Source organism: Lynx canadensis, chromosome F1, assembly GCF_007474595.2.
Source record: "Lynx canadensis isolate LIC74 chromosome F1, mLynCan4.pri.v2, whole genome shotgun sequence".
In the NCBI taxonomy this organism is placed as follows: Eukaryota; Metazoa; Chordata; class Mammalia; order Carnivora; family Felidae; genus Lynx; species Lynx canadensis.
Window position 1 is genome coordinate 390,774 of NC_044319.2, and position 13,311 is coordinate 404,084.

Sequence of the window (13,311 nt, forward strand, 5' to 3'; positions counted from 1 at the left end):
TTCAATTGGATTTTTTTTCATAAGGTTCAGACACAGCCATGAACGTAGAAATGTGTTGAAGTCATGAGGCCATCTTTTTTTTTTTTTTTTTTTAATGCAGAAGAAACTGTAATGTTCAAATACGCTTTATGGATCATGGATCTTTCCAGAATGTTCGCTGGCATTTAGTTGATTTCCAATTTTATATTAATCTACAATGTCTTTTTGTAAAACAGCCACTTTCTTTAGCGTTTGGTTTTGTACACTATGAGGTTTCAGATCTTTGCGTTAAATATATGAAAAAAAAGGAATGAGTATCCATGGTTGATTAGTAGAATCTTGTGCCTTTTGTCCTTAACAGTGTTTTAACTGCCCAAATTTTGGGGTTTTCATGAAGAAAAACAAAACCAAGAGAGTAACTTGTGTTCTCATAAGGTTTGGAGAGCACAGCGTGGGCACGTGCACACGGGAGCAGCCGAGCAAATGACCGGGGGCAGCACGGGTCCATCCACGTGAAGGCAGTGGCGGTGGCTTGCTGTCAGGGACGGGCGTCCATGGCACATCAGCTTGGCCCTCCTGAGACCTGGGGCGGTTTACGGTTCGGGCAGGGCGGACAGCAAAGCCGTGACCTCTTTCGTTCAGAAGGGCTCTTCCCTTCCGGCCTGGACTTTCTCCAAGGGCTTTGATTTTGGTAACCTTGAGAGCCGTCAACTTTTAACCTGAGTAAGAAGGTAAGTGGTGGCAGGAGCTCTGTCAGTGGTGAGCGGCCCCACCCTGTGACTTCGGTGACGTGGGGGCCGCGCTTCCTGTGCTCAGATCAAGCAGAACAGCTAAGCTGCGATGTGTTCTCAGTGGTTCGTACCGAGGGGGTGGGGGGCAAACTATGGAACATTCTCGTGTGGTTGCAGATCTATCACACGGTCCAGGCGGCGAATGTCAGGCAGGGGACCTTCCCCGCCAGACTGACAGACCACACAGCGCTTGCTTGTCTGTCCCAGGGTAAGCGGAGGCTAGAGAAGCAAACTTTGAGACCGAATGCAGCCCCTCCTCTAAATCACTGTGACTTAGAAAACATGTAGGGACAGATCTTGCTCTGGAAACAAAAACTGATTTTTCTCATCTGTGGGTTGATAGCTACAAACCCCGCGGGCTGCAGAGCTCATCCTGAATCTGGAGCCCCTTGGGGCAGGAGGGAAGACCAATTCTTTGTGTTGTGCTGCCGTATTTGGGCCTGGGAGAATCAGGCGATGGTCCTTTACACAGTGTGGCGTCCTGAGCGACCACAGGAAACCGCCCTGGTCGTTGGCGTCGGGTCCCTCTGGCACCGGTGCTAACAACCGCCTGATGCTCTGTCTCCCTCACTAGACCGAGTCCTTGAGAGATGGAGCCCCTACGGCAGCTCACGGGAAAAGAGCCTCACTGAAAGCCATGCGCGCAGGGCACGGGGAGGGAGTCCGAGGAGGGGGAGCCCTGCCTTTAGGAAAGCTTCAGTCCGTAAGGAGCAGAGCTGACGCCCCCAAGAAAAAGAAATTTGCAAAGCAGATAACTGAACAAGAAGACACCTGTTCAAGTGGAGACGCGAAGGGGTTGGGACGAGGGTCCAAGTGCCTCGTGAATGTTAGGATTGCCTGGGATGAAGGAGCAAGGCCTTAACCAAAGATGGAGGGAAGATTCACCTTCGGAATCTATAAACTAAAGCCGGCGACGCCCTCCCCCCTCAGGGCGGCAGGGACTCGACGAGGCACACTCCCTGCACAGGTGCCGCCCCAGCCGTGGTCACTCTGTCGTCTCGGGAGCACGGTCTGCGGGCTGTCAGCTGGCTCTGTGTCACGGACGCCGTCTGTGCACGTGCCGGTGTGGTAGCAGGTGCGCGTGGTGTGGAGAACGTGCGCACACGGTGTCTCCGGTGTGGGTATCTCAGCAAACACTTCAAAGTAACAAAGACTTTATCCCTCTCCAGTCAGTCTCCCTGTGTTTTCAGTAAGCTGCATTTGCTTATGTTCTAGAAGTTGCATCAATGGTTCCATCCACTATACTCTTGGGGTCACCTGTACGTGATCCTCATTTAATTTTTAAAAAATTTTTATTTCTTTCATTTTGGAGACAGAGTGAGCAAGGGAGGGGGGCAGAGGAAAAGAGAGAGAGAATCCCAAGCAGGCTCCACACTGTCAGCACGGAGCCCGACACGGGGCTCAACCCCATGACCCTAGGATCATGCCCCGAGCCGAAATCAAGTCGGACACAACTGACTGAGCCCCCCAGGCGCCCCTGTGCTCCTCGCTTAAATTACATGACCTGTACCGTGAGAGGTCTGCCAGGTGCAGATTGGGTGATGAGTGGTGGACGTAAGCTGGGCGGAAATCTCTGTTCACAGATGATGAAATCAAGGTTGAGGGACTTAACCTGGTCACTCAGTTGACCGGTGCCAAGCTAGGAGCCCAGAGTTTTTTCTATGACATAAACCCCCCAAAATAAAGTCGTTAGAAACATGGTTAATGATCCCTTGATATTGTGTGGAGTTCAGCAGTCTGTAGGATGCCTCATGACACAATTGCATATTAGCGTGTTAATCTTTGTTTAGTTCTTAGTCAAGGTAGATGCACAGTTTTCTAGTTTCCTATGTGCTATTTACATATATGGGCATTGCTGCATGATGTATGTGTGTCGTATTCATTCTGAGGGCCTCAGGAGGCCCAGGGATTGAAAAGTAACATCCATGGCCCACAGTGGTTTTTCTGCAATGATCTGAACTGAAGATGAATCTTTCAGAAAATGGACACGATTTCCAGAATACACATTTTATTTTTTAAATCTCCATGGGGCACCCGGGTGGCTCAGTCGGTTGAGTGTCCCACTCTGGCTCAGGTGATGATCTTGCTGTTTGTGAGTTCAAGCCCCACATCAGACGCTGTGCTGACAGCTCAGAGCCTGGAGCCTGCTTCCGATTCTGTGTCTCCCTCTCTCTCTGCCCCTCCCCTGCTCATGCTCTCTCTCTCTCTCTCTCTCTCTCTCTCTCTCTCAAAAATAAATAAACATTAAACATTTTTTAGTCTCCTAATGTAGAGTTTTCACTAATGCAGACTGACTGTCCCTTGATTGATCTGCCATCCACGTGTAGATTCACTTATTTATGCAGCAGACACTGCTGAGCTTGGCCCTGAACCATCTGCAGGTGGAGGTGCCTTGCCTCCCAAGAGCCCAGAGTAGTTAGATCATCACAAAGGACAAATGACTACCTGCAAGAAAACCAGTTTTACACCTACAACAGACAAGGGATTAGTACCTCTACCATACAAAGCTAAAAGAAAAGGTCACCCAGTCAGAAAATGGGCAAATGACATGAACAGGCACTTTGCAGAAGGAGTACAGGGCAATCTACCCACTAGGTGACATGCCATCTTAACCTAACAGATGGGCCAGAACTGAAGACTGGGGACAATGAGGGAAAGAGGCGTTGTTTTGGATGAGTGAAAATCAATACAATATGTCAAGATGGCAGTTTTAACAACACGGTGAACGTTTATAGTCTGTGATACAAGAGTCCCGTTTTAGGACCCATTCCTCTGGAAATGCCAGTGAGAGAGAGTCGGACACATGTGTGGGGATGTGGCGACAAGAACTTGAAAACAACCTGATGTTTGCCAGTGGACCCATGGTTCAGTTACACTATGGGATACTGTGTGTCACCCTTAACATAGTGATGCAAGTATTTATAAGCTGACCTGGGAAGATACCCATGGTTTCCTGTTAAGTGGGGGGGAAAAAAAGAGTTTCGAATAAAATATTTACAGTGATACACATGAAACTTGTAGCAGAGGCTCCCTGTGGGTAGTGGAGTCCAGCGAGGGACTGACTACCAAACAAGGGAGTGATTTTACATTACTTACATAGTTGCCCAATGTGCCTGGAATATAGGTGGTTTTTACTTTATTTGTTTTAAATATTGTTTAAATTATTTAAATAATAATTTAGCAGTTTAGCAGAAACTAAATCGTTTAGCACAGTTCAGCAGAAAGGCTCTACTCGAGGTGGAAGAGAGGAAGGGAAGGGGTGAGGAATCCTAAGTGTTGATGTCCGCCCATGTGGCCCTGTTTCACCCACCAGTCATCCAACCCTTAACAACTGTTGAAGTCGGCAGCGTGACCTGACTTTGTAATGTGCAAACTGAGGGCAAGAAAGATTGGGAAATGCAGCAGCAGAGCCGGGGCGTCCCTCGGGGTCCCAGATCCAGTGCACCTATCTGGGTAGGTGTTGGGGGCAGCAGCTGGGGAAAACAAAAGCAAGAGTTCGGGGCCGTTAACAGCTGAGAATCGTTACTCGATACAGAAAGGCTGCAAAAAAGGGGCAGAACCAACAAGTCACAACAAAATCAAAATCCTTTGTTCTACAGACTTCTTCGGATGCCCTAAACTGAAAGGTTGAACAGGGGCTTCTGCAGAACCAGGAAATGCAGACGTGAGCCTAGAAAGGGGAATCTGTGTGAGCCGGGCTTTGTCCAAACTTAACAGCCTGTTAGCTTAGTTGGAAAGCTTCTCACCGTGGTGAACCTGCTTTCCCGCCATCACATCCAGAAGCCCTGCTTACCTTGAGGCCGCCGGCACCGGCTCTGCCAGCCCCGTGGACCCACGTCCGACTCGGGGTGAAGGTGATCATGCCAGCAGGGACGGGCCCACGCAGCTGCTCCTGGGTGTGAGGACGCCAGGAGCTCCTGTACCAGAGTGACTCCAGTGAGGCGCCCGAGTTGTTCTGGAAGCTCAGAGCCCGAGTCTCCAGTGGCATTTCAGTGAGTTTCCTGATGTCCCACTAGGAATCCTGTGCTGTGAACACCACTACGATAGATTCTGTCCTCTGCAGCTCAGAGCCTTGCTCAACACAACACGAGGACCCTGCGGGGACGGGGACGTTATAATGTCACAGTCTCCGCCTCAGGGAAGGGATGGAGAAAGCAGCAAGGGACAGGCAGGCACACCAGTGCCTCGGCTAAGACCTCGTCTTCACGACTTCCTGCCACGTTTAGGATTTTCCCTGGGGTTTGGGGTTCTACCCAGAAGTCGCAATTTATAACTACTGTTCTAAAATGTTCTAGTAACCATGTCTGGGCCTCACAGCCTCTGAAACTTCCACTTTCCCAGCTAACGGTGCAAACAGCTCCACCAAAATGCGCACTGGACAGGGTGGACAGGGGCTGTGCCCAACCCCCCAGTGGCTTCCCTGGGAGCCAGCCCACCTGGAGAAGAGGGCCACGGACCCAAGGGCACGTGGAGGAACCAGAAAACGTGTCGAGTCCTTCGATTTCCTTAAGGGAAGGTGATCCGATAACCCAAGAGCTGGGGAATAGCACCATCGGGCAGAAGTCGCCGGACCTCGATGGCTCTCTGTCCACGTGGGTAATGGCGTGGACTCGGAGGTCTGACGTGGAGAGAACATTCCAGGTGTTGTGCATGAAGGGAGACAGACTCCCGTCCAGCAGGGAGGAGGCGGGAGGGAGCGCCCAGCCAGGCTGCTGGGAGGTTAGGGCTGGGCCTGGGGTGGGGTGACCTGAACACGCCGGGGGGCCAGCTCGTGGGCAGACGCTGCTCTGGATCTGCGCCCCCTTTGGAGTTAGAGGCGGCGTTGTGTTTCCTTATGTGGTGAGCAAACTTTCTTTCATTAAACCAAAAAAAAGACAGAGACCAGCAGTTTGATGTTGGGGGGGAAGTGTCCCCGTCCCAGAGGGGACAGGCCCCTCAGTCTGGGCTCTGCAGGTCTGGGTCACAGGAGGAAGAGGGTTAGGTCTTCTGAACCAACAGCGCATGATCATCTCGGAGCCACAGAAAGGACGCTGTCCTTTTTTGTCCAGAGTTGGCTGGACAACCAGACGCCCACAGAATGACCTTCGTTGGCCCGTGATCCCGGCGGAGGCCCCAGGAGCAGCGAGGCCGCGTCGGTGGGCGGTGGCCTGTCCAGGTGACCAAGTAAAGACCAGGCAGGAATCCACCGGAACCCTTCTCAGTCCCTGACTGACCACTTGTCTGCAGCCCAGCAGGGAGGCCTTTCCACACCCCGGGCCTGTGGCCATGTCCCCCCACCAGGGTGTCCTGTCCAGTCTCTGCGGGGACGGCTTCACAAGATTCTCCCGACAGCAGGACGGTCTCTCATTTCCTCCCCGTGAAGCTCAGACGTGGCCATGGGACTTCAACACGGGTGGAGGTGACGAGGTCTGCACACGATTCCCCTCCAGTGAGCGGCCTCTCGGTAAAAGTGGCCTGGACGGTGGGTGAGGCCACTAGCCCCGATGAGCCTCGGCCCAGACCAGCGCAGACCCCAGTCCTGACGTGGCAGCGAGAGGCCACGGTGGCTCTGAGTCCCCGTCCTGGAAAACGCTCGTGCACCAATGCTGCCCCACTCCTGAGCACCGGCCGTGCTTTTAGGGGGTGGGGGGCGGGGGAAGGTCTGCCGAGTTGGGTTTGGGGCTGAGCGTCTGTGGGGAGCTCTCAGAGGGTCTGGGGAGGGACAGTCGCAGACTGTCGGCTGTCGGTGGGACATCGATGCCACTGGGGACCTGAGAACCGAGGCCGGGAGGGGCGGATGGCACGGCCGGGGACGCAGAGCCCTGCAGGGGTCGGACGCAGCAGGCAGGACAGAGGTGCCTGTCCTGTGTCCATGGACACAGAGCTCTGACCTCGAGAAGATCCAAGTGCCACTAATACCTGGACTGGAGAATCTGCACACGAAATGACGATTTTTAAGTTTCCTTAGCGGTTTTCCTGAGCGACCTTCCTGAGATAACCTGCGGTTTGGTCCCCCCACACACCCCTTCCCCAGGGGAGGGCTCACGTCTGCTTTGGGCCCAGAGGTGGTGCCTTCTTGCCGCTGGTTCCCAGAGTCTTTCCTGGCATCTGACAGAGCTGGACGAGGTCGGGGTCAGCCTGGTCCTGGAGGCAGGCACTGCGCCACATCCACACGGAAACTTACAACGTGTGGAGAGCTCTCCATGGCCGCACGGCCGCCCCGGAAGGAACAGCCCAGGCGCCCAGGCCGGAGGGGACACAGGCTGCTGGGAGAGGCAGGTGGACATCCGTGCCTGGCGTCGGGGCCGGCCCTGGGACAGAGTCTGCCCTCGCTCGGCCTTCGGCGCCTGCGGGGAGACCAGTCACCGAGTCGTGTAGGTGACAGGTGTTCTGTGGGGAAGGCTCCAGGCACCCTCCAGGTTCCGCTGGCTGGATTTTCTCTTTTGTCCCCGGAGCTTCCATGTTTAAGCAAACACACAATGGGAAGAAATGCCCGCTTTACAGACACGTGATCTCGTGTTCACGCCACGAAGCCACACTGCTTACGCGGTGACTCTCCCGCCTCCCGTCCTCGGGGCTAAACCGAGGCCACGCAGGTGCCCGGGCGGTGGGGCCGGGAGAGGGACGGCCGGTCAGAATCCGGGGCCAGGGCGGGATGGGGGGCTGACTCCGGTGGGTTTCCCGGTGTTTCTGGCCAGGAGCAGAGCGTGGCACGTGGGGGTGCAGGTGTCTGTCGTTTGTGGTCACCTTGGACACCTCACGCCTGCTGCTGGGGTCGCCAGTTTCCCAGAAGCTAAAGGGGGGTGTGAGCCTCTTGGCCTGTGAGAAGGGGTGGGCGCGCCATGGACGTGGAGCGTTTCAGGACAGACTGTGTCCCCTCGGAAGGGAATTGAAGTCCTTCCCCGCCCCCTCCCCCGGAACCAGACCCTGTTTGGAGATAGTGGACACGGGATCACGGTGGAGTCCAGTGGGACGCAGGGCGGGGGGCACAGGCAGGGGACGCAGCAGGGGGGCTGCGGCCTGGGGGGGGCTTGTCAGGCTTGGGGGTGGGGGCTGTGGGCTGGGGGGTCTGTCAGGCTGGGGGACCTGCCGGCTGGGGGCCTGTGGCCTGGGGGGGGCCTGTCAGGATTGGGGGGGGCTGCGGGCTGGGGGCCTGTGGCCTGGGGGGGGCCTGTCAGGCTTGGGGGGGCTGCGGGCTGGGGGCCTGTGGCCTGGGGGGCCTGTGGCCTGGGGGGCCTGTCAGGCTTGGGGGCCTGCCGGCTGGGGGCCTGTTGGCTGGGGATCCTGCCGGCTGGGGGCCTGTGGTCTGGGGGGGCCTGTCAGGCTCGGGGGGGGGCTGCAGGCTGGGGGCCTGTGGCCTGGGGTCCTGTCAGGCTTGGGGGGGGCTGCCGGCTGGGGGCCTGTGGCCTGGGGGGGCCTGTCAGGCTTGGGGGCCTGCCGGCTGGGGGCCTGTGGCCTGGGGGGCCTGTCAGGCTTGGGGGCCTGCCGGCTGGGGGCCTGTGGCCTGGGGGACCTGCCGGCTGGGGGGCTGGTCCCACTCCCTCTGCTTACAGGCACTCCCGCCGCAGCCCATCCCGTCCAGGGCCTGGCAGCTCCGGGCAGCGGGGCTGCGTGGCACAGGGAGGGCTCCCGGGGCCTGGAACCTCCAGGACACTGACTCCATCCGGGAAAATGCAAGTGTTTTTCCTGGGTTGGCGCTTGGGAACACCTACGTGTGGGGCTGATCTATGACCGCGTCAACACAAACACAGCTCCTGAGCCCGACGCCCGAGAAGGCCCCAGTCAGTCTCCCCGCCCTCCCTTCCCGCGGGCAGCCCAGGCGCCCTGGCTCCCGTGTCGCTGACCCGCCGGCCTCCCCGTCTGGCCCTCCCCGCAGCTCAGGGCCCGACACGTCAGTGCCAGCGGAGGCACCCGCCACCGTCCCGCCCTGCCCGTGGGACTCCCTTGTCCCCGGCTCTCTTACCACCTAGTTATTACGGCGGTGGGTGTGGGCTTTGACCCCAGGAGGCCCTGGGGGCGTCGGTGGCTAACCCCACAGAGACGCACAGGCCGGGGGTCCAGCCGACCGTGAGCACGGGGCCAGGACGAGGGTGGGCATCACAGATGAGGCTCCTCGGCACGGAGCGGGGGCCCCGGAGGGAGAGGCCACCCCAGGTCCCACCTCCGGCCAGCCTTTCCTGCCAGATTTCTGCCAAACGCCTGCGAGGCGTCAGACGGAGTCTGCTTCCCCTCGGGTCACGGGGTCATCGTTCTCCGTCCTAGGACAAGGGGGCGCTGGCCCAGACCCCCACCCTGTTGCCACGGGAGGGAGGGGAAGGAGGCTTGTCTGTTCACGCTCTTGTGGGGTCTTTTGAGGAACAGAATTTCTTGACTTCAGCGAAGCCTCGTTTCTCCAACTTTCCTTTGTGGTTGAACTGTCTGTGTCTAATTCAAGAGATCTCTGCTTGCTCCAAGGTCACGGAGATATTCCGCCGTGGTTTTTTCTGGCCGTGTTATTCTTTTTTGTTTTTTTCCTGACATGAGGTCTAGGGTTGGTCTGGAGTTAACTTTTGTGCAGAGTTTCCTCATGGACGCGGGGCCAGCTGACCAGACCTTCTCCCTGCCCAAGTCGCCGCCCTGGGACCGCGTGCAGTCGACGCCACTCTGAGCCCTGGGTCTCCGTGTCTGTCCTTCCGCTCGCTCTCCCACATGGCTCTCCTTCAAGACTTGTCTGATCAATCCAGGCCCAGTGGGATTCCACACAAACAAAAAACTGTTCTCAAACAAAAAACAAAAAACCTGTGGGGGTTCTGAGAATGATGATAGATCTCTCTAGGGAGCATCCGAGTTCTAAATGCCGAGTCTTGTTCACGAACCGTGTACGTCTGTCTGTCCGCCACGTGAACACTCAGCACAGACTCTCTCCCATCCTTCGTCCGGCTGCTTCCTGGACACCCGATCCTTGCTGATGTCGTTGTAAATGACGCTGAGAGATTCTCCCTAATTCTCTTTTGCTCGCGTGTAGAAATACACTTAATTTTTGTATGTTGACCTTCGTCCATGACCTTATTAATCCAAATTGTTTATAGAGTATTTCGGACTTTCTGCATGCGCAGTCACACCGTCCACTGACGGCGACAGCTTTACTCTGTGTCCAATCTCTCCCCCCTCCCTCCCTCCCTCCCTTCCTTCTTCAGGGACAAAGTTAAATAGAAGCGGTGACAGTTGGCATCCCTGCCTCGTTTTCATCAGCAATGGCCAGAGGTGCTTTGACCACGAGGGTACTTCCCGGGTGCACACAGCCCAGCTCCCCAGCACGGAGCCCACATTGGTCTTACAAACACCGCAGTGGTGTCTCCACGGCGTTGGCCTTGGGCTCCCGGCGGGAAGGAAAGGACAGACACCATGACCCCGGCAGAAATGGGGAGACGACGGAACCGGGACCAGAACTGACACCCTCTGTGCAGCCCCCTGGGCCAGGCTGCCCTGAGACCCCACGTGGGCGGGACGGGGCTGGCGTTATGCTTGGCTTTGGGCCTAAAAGTTCAGTTTTGTGACCAGAACTTCCGAGTTGAAACGGTCCTGTTTTGTGACACTTGAGATTCTCCTGTGGCCCCAGGAGGATCGGGACCCCCGTCGCAGGCTGGAGCCCTCAGGTCGGGGCCGGGCGTTCACGGTGATTTTCTCAGATCCGCTGAGGGCTTCTGGGTGGTCCTGGGCTGGGCACGGAGGAAACTCATTCCTGCTGGAATAGCGCGCACTCTTTAACAGTTGGCTTACGAGATTTGATAAAAATCAGACATCGCATCGTTGGTGTCGTTCCCAAGCGTCTCCAGCAGCCCCGTTCGTGATGACGGCTGCTGCTGACCTGAGGGAAGCTGGGCCTGTGCGCGTGACTTTTGTCCCTTTCTGGAAAACGGAGAGAGGGTCAAGCATTCGCCTTGCCAACGCCGGCTCCACCTTCCCTGTCCCCGTAACTCTGCCAGGACCGCGTGCCGCCTGCCCTCCCCTCCCAGGGCCGCCTGCCGCGCTGACCTCCGCGCCCCTGCTGGCCCTGCTCGCCCCAGCACGCACCCCTGCCTGGAGTGCTGCCTCCGGCACCAACAGGTCCTCCTCCTTCTCCAGAGCCCCCGCCACATCACATCAGCCACCACCTTGCTGAAGCGGCCCCTCGAACCACCCCGTTCGGCCCCTCGCATCACAGGGCTCGTATTTGTCTGTTGTGTAGATCGTCGGACGTCACGCTCCTTGAGGTCAGGGACCCGCCTGCTGGTTGGGACTCTGTGTCCAGCGCAGGGCATAAGGCAGGTGCCCGAGACGTACGTGTCGATGAGCAGACCGGCAGTCGTGGGGATGTCCGGGCCCCGGCGGTTCCCAGTCCTGCCCTGGGTGGGGACACAGGAGGTGGCAGGTGTCCTGGGGGAAGGCAGAGCCGAGCCCCGAGACCCCGGGAAGGTCAGCAGACCGCGGCTCCGCTGGGGGAGGAAGCCCCGGCGTCTTGTCATAGCTGTGGCTTCGGCTCCTTATCACAGGTCGTCGTGTCTCACTCACCTTTGTCACCTCAGCACTGACTTCAGGGCCTGCCACGGAGACCACACTCCAGAAATCTTCCCCGAGGGAGTAAATGATGGACTGAATGATCAGTTGGTGTTTCCCAGGCGGTACCGGTCTTTCGGGCCGCCCGCCCGTAAGCAGACGTAGAAGCAGACGAGAGTCCACGGGGGGTCGACGTGGCCCCTGTGGCAGGTCCCCGGCAGCTCTGCAGTCTGGCCTGAGCTCTGAATGCACGAGCGGGGACAGGCACGGTCGGGGCAGGGCTGCGGAATGTGGGCGGACTGTGTGCAGGACACAGGAGGAGAAGGGGTGATGCCCGGGGGGCTCCCGCCTGGGCGGGCCGGTTAGACTCGCCGCAGAGGGCAGCACCAGCCACGGCCCCCTGGCTTTGTCCCGAAGGGCCGGGTGGCTGGGCGGCCAGTGGCCGGGGGACGTCTGCCTCCTCAGACGCCACAGCCCCTCTATCTGCCCTCCCGCTCCTGGGAGAGCCGCCCCCCGTCAGCCTTTCACCCAGACTTGGACAGAGGCTTCCTTTGTGGAGTCTCAGTGCCGAACGTGTTTGGTTTGAAGCCAGTCTCCGCTCGCCCCCAGAGAGCCCGGCCGCTTCCTGGAGCCTCCTTGACCCTCCATTTTCTCCCCTTTGAGTGGAGATGTGGATTCCTAAGCCTTGCAGACACTCTGCAGTGTGGACACCGGGCCGACGGCCCAATCCTGGGAGGCCGTTCATCCCTTTACTGCTGGTGTCGTTACTGTGCCCGATAAACGTGTCCCGAGTGACGGCAGCATGAATATATCTGTTCTCCGAGGTTCCGAGGCTCAGAATCCCGACAGGTAAGGAGCGCGAGCAGCGACCTTCCCAGTACGATGGGAACACACCCTCGGGCCTCCGGAGGGTGGGTGGCTCTCCCCTCCCCGCCGCCCCAGCAGCCGTAGGTGTGGACTGTGGCCTGGCTTGTCCTCGGGGGCCCAGGCCTGGGGCCACTTGTGACCTGGACAGTGAGTCAGTGGGCGAGGCCGGTGCCCCTCCTGCCCCGTGTCCCACCGAGTGCCCCGAATGGGCCTGGTTTGTCCTGACTCCTGCCCGGCCCCCACCCACTGCCTGCGGCTCGTCTCCACAGCTGGCTGCCAGGGTCAGACCGTCACCCCTTGCCTACAACTCTCAACACTGAAATGAACAGGAGTCAGTTCTCGGGTGCTGCACCGAAACTCCTGCTCTCCGAGTCACTACCGAAGGTCACCCGCGCCCCACCTGAACCTCCGTTCCGGCAGCAGAGGCACCTGCTTGTCCGGGACGGGCACGGCCCAGTCCTGGGGCACACGGTGCGGTGCTCCCGGCGGACGGGACACGTCTTCCCGGTTTCCGGGCCACCTCCTTGGGGGCCTCTGAGGCTGGGGACAAGCTGTGGATGCAGGAGCCCCTCGGCCTCGTTCCAGTCCTGCCCTGTCTGGGCCCAGCGTCTGAGGAAAGAAGCAGGACCCCCCACTCACCTCTTGCTAGATGAGCATCTGCAGTGTGGGCTCAGTCGGCAGGGGGTGGGGCTCCAGGGAGAGGGGGGTGGGGTCCCGGGGAGGCAGGGGGATGGGGTCCCGGGGAAGGATTCTGGGGGTGGGGGGAGGTGTTCTGGAGATGTGGGGGATGGGGCTCCAGAGAGATGGGGATGGAGTCCCAGGGAGGCAGGGGGGTGGGGTTCCAGGGAGGCAGGGGGTAGGGTCCTGGGGAGGGATTCTGGGGGTGGGGGGAGGTGTTCTGGAGATGTGGGGGATGGGGCTCCAGGGAGATGGGGATGGAGTCCCAGGGAGGCAGGGGGATGGGGTCCCGGGGAGGCAGGGGGTGGAGTCTCCGTGCTGATGTTTTCTTAAGAGACCGTTTACCCCTAGATTCTGGCCAAGGCTCAGGCACCAGCTGAAATCCACACTCGCCGGATCGGGTGGACTTGGGGGAAACGGGGCCACACGGCCTGTCCGCAGATTCACCTGTTTGTGGCTCAGGCTTTCGGCTGAAATTTTATGTCTCAGAGCAAGTTACTTG